This window comes from Salarias fasciatus, chromosome 6 (genome assembly GCF_902148845.1).
Source record: "Salarias fasciatus chromosome 6, fSalaFa1.1, whole genome shotgun sequence".
In the NCBI taxonomy this organism is placed as follows: domain Eukaryota; kingdom Metazoa; phylum Chordata; class Actinopteri; order Blenniiformes; family Blenniidae; genus Salarias; species Salarias fasciatus.
This window is the reverse complement of record NC_043750.1, coordinates 21,441,841-21,445,591: the sequence shown is the minus strand read 5'-3', so window position 1 is coordinate 21,445,591 and position 3,751 is coordinate 21,441,841.

The following is a 3,751-nucleotide window of genomic DNA, read 5'->3' as shown; positions in this document are numbered from 1 at the left end:
CATTACAATTCAAACCGGACAATGTTCACTAATTACAGTGCCTGTTATCAATAATTATTAGTGAGAAGTGTAGACAGCTTACTTCCAATTTCAGTTGAAACTGATTTAACTTATAAAACCTTGTCAAGGTATTTTGATTTGTGATCTGTAATTCAAAACTTACACAGGTTGAAGTGTACTCTTGTGGAAGTTCTTGCTAGAAGTTTTAAAGTTAGCCTAAAACTAACACTTATTTAATTGCATTTTTTTGTATTTGTAGTTTTTTTTGGGACCAGCCGAAAAAAAATATAAACATAATTGCACACTTATTGTTTTCGGGCATATAGATTTGCTCTGATTCTTTTTGGCTCTTAACTTTATTTTTCTAAAAATGTATAAGCAAAAGTACCTGAAGCAGAAGGTTCTCAGTATATCGAAGGAGAAAACCTATTTTGGCAAATGAATGCTTTGTGCCCTTGTGCAAATCTCTGACAGAGTGCAGGTCAGACCACAGTCATATCGTATATATACATTTTTTCACTTGGTGTGAGCAAAGCTTAATACTTTTCAGCATACCAGATGGATATTTATGGTGTTCTCTCAGATTACATGTTGGGGTGGGGGGGGGGTGAAGTAAAGACAAATGATGATGTACTTCTTTGTTGTTGACTTGAGTTAATTCTGCTGCTAAAACAGGTAAAACTCGGCATCTGTAGTGTTAAAATAGCACACACTCCATGGAAACACTCAACCCAACATTAAAACACTTCCAAACACACTGATACACCTTTATTGAAGGTTGGCGACAGTGGAGCTCCAGCTGAGTCCAGCTCAGTGGATAATGAATGACTGCTTAATGACAACAAAATGTATTTATTTCAAGTAATTAAATGCTAATTATATGCTTGAAATGCGTGATCTCAAATGAATAATAAAAGTACATGGGAGGCTGATTTTATATTCTATTGATGAGAAAATGAACATAATGCAGTTGTTTTAGTTGCAGAATACTTTGCAATGAAAGATTATAATTGTTGACTAAAACTAATGGGAAAAAAAACAAACTAAAAATAAAACATTTTAGTTAACTAAAAAAAAAACTCGGCTTTATTAAAAGTCTATTTATTAAACCAACTAAAAGAAACTAAAATGTTAAATGGAATGACTTTAGCTTTTTTTTTTATGAACCAATGGCGGATCCCAGCACGTCATGTGATGTGTCTGTGTATCAACGGATCTGCTCCTTCATTTCTCCGTCGACTCCTCACTTCCTGTTCCCGCCCTCTGCTCCCTCTCAGCCAATCACCCCCCTCTCCCTGTAAAGGTGCCAACAGGTCACCATAACGGGTAGGAAACAACAGAACATCATAAACATTAAACAACATTAACATAACGGCACAGATGTTACAGTATATTTCAAAGGCTGCAAACAACACATCATCAGTAGGGTAAAACTAACCTGTGTCACGACAGTGTAATCCCAGCTCACCTTCCCTATTAGTGGGTGAACAATCCAACGCTTGGTGAATTCTGCTTCACAATGATGGGAAGAGCCGACATCGAAGGATCAAAAAAGCGACGTCGCTATGAACGTTTGGCCGCCAAAGGCCACTTATCCCTGTGGTAACTTTTCTGACACCTCCTGGTTAAAACCCAAAAAGTCAGAAGCATCGTGAGGCCCCACTTTCACAGTCTGTACTCGTACTGAAAATCAAGATCAAGCGAGCTTTTGCCCTTCTGCTCTACGGGAGGTTTCTGTCTTCCCTGAGCTCGCTTGAGGACACCTGCGTTACCTTTTGACAGGTGTACCTATCTTTCATTGAAGTGGACCCTCCAATTTTTCATATTCAAATACTGAGCTAGGAATTGGCTCCATACTTCATCAAATATATCTTCCCTTCCTCCCTCTCTGTAGATGATCCACTCGTTGCTCTCCTTTGAGCTAAATGACACCATAGTTTTCTGTGCTTTGACATTGATCAAGTATGTGCACAACATTTTATTTTTCATTTCACAAGAACGGAAATACTGTCTTCCGCACGTTGATTGTTTTGTTCCATTAACATGTGGACCAGGGTTCCCACCTTCTATTTCTACTTTTGTACATTTATCACTGTTTTTGATTTTCAGTCTTGTCAATTTACAATGTATCCAGTAGGATCTTTCCTATCTTGTAAAATTATTTGTTTTTCACATGAGTAACAGTACCATGAAGTGTGTAGCTTTGTCCGGTTATTTTTCTGGAATCTCCTGATCCAGATCCCCGTCCCAACACACTATTAGACATCCAGTTTTGGCACTTCTAATGAATTCCCAAAATTTTGTTGCTCCTCTATTTTTATCTTCTACTTCATGACGGATTTCCTGAATTTCAGTTATACTGTGCTGAATGTTCTTTATTTGAGAGAATGTAATGTCTGATTTGTAAAAATGTCCAGAATTCTGAATTACAAAGATTACATTTAGTTTTAATATCGTCAAAGGATCTGAATGCAGCATCTTCCATCACATCTTCAAGAATATGACTATCAGACTTGATCCATTTATCCCAAAAGAAACTCTTATCTATCAACAACTTCCTTTTACTGTATGGAGGATCTGATTAACAAATATAGATCTTTTTTTTTTTTTAATTTGATCTGCATATCTTTTTTTAACCTAGCTTTCTCTGACAAAAGCTAGTGTGAAGTTTTGGGAGTTGACTGGCCGATCTGTTTATGAAAGGAAGCCCTCCACAATCAATACTTGTTCTGAAGTAGTATATGCTGAGTTTTCATTAGCTGGTGCTTTTTTTGTATCTGTATTATCTCTGATAAAGGCCCATATTATAAAAAACTAAAACTAATAAAAAGTAAACTAAGACCTATGGAAAAAAAAAAAACTAAATTAGCAAATGTGCAAACAAAACTTAAGGGAAATTGGAGGCATGAATCAACGCGAAATAAAAATAGAAGCTCATGGAAAATTCAAAACTTATAACTTTGCAATGAGCAAAGTTTAATTTTTGCGTGTAGTCTGATAAGTGTCAAAGGTTCGGTTCTCAAGTTAAAAGGGGAGGAAATAACCATGATATTAATGCTGCAATTAATGGTAATACTAAAAACTATTTATGCAACTGAATATCTCTTATTTGTTTAGGAGCCAGGAGAGTAGTTATCAACATTGCTATATTTACACAAAATAAATGCTTAGATCTTTTTGTCTTCATGATATCCACACAAATTCCCAGAAAGCAAAGAAATGGAACATTACCACCGTATGTGTTGGACTTCCGGAGTACATCTGTCCAATCTCAGACCTGAGTCACTGACTTTTCACATTCAGTAATAGTTTAACTGCCAGATATTGAAATTTGAGACTCGTTTCAATAGATCTATTACCAAAACAAGTCCATTCGATCCTGCTAATGGAGGGCTAAATTTTTATTCACCTCACAGGAATTCCTTGGTTAGCTGTACTTGCAGTTGAATAAGGACGGCAGTGTTGCTCACATTGTACAGGATTTATTTTTTTCACGTGCTATGTGTGGCTTAAAACAGGTCCAATAATGTGAGCATTTTATACAGGCTTCCTTCCAGCCATCTGGATCTATGTAGAAAGAGATGGAGGGGGCAGAAAGAAAAGGGGCTACATTAGTATTACTTGTAAATAAATAACATCGTGCTGGATGGGGAGCGTTCGGAAGTTATAGGCCTCCACAACAAAGGCAGTTTAACACTTGGCCAGAATGAATAGCACTGAAGCATCAAGACGGGGCTGCTGTGTTCAGGGA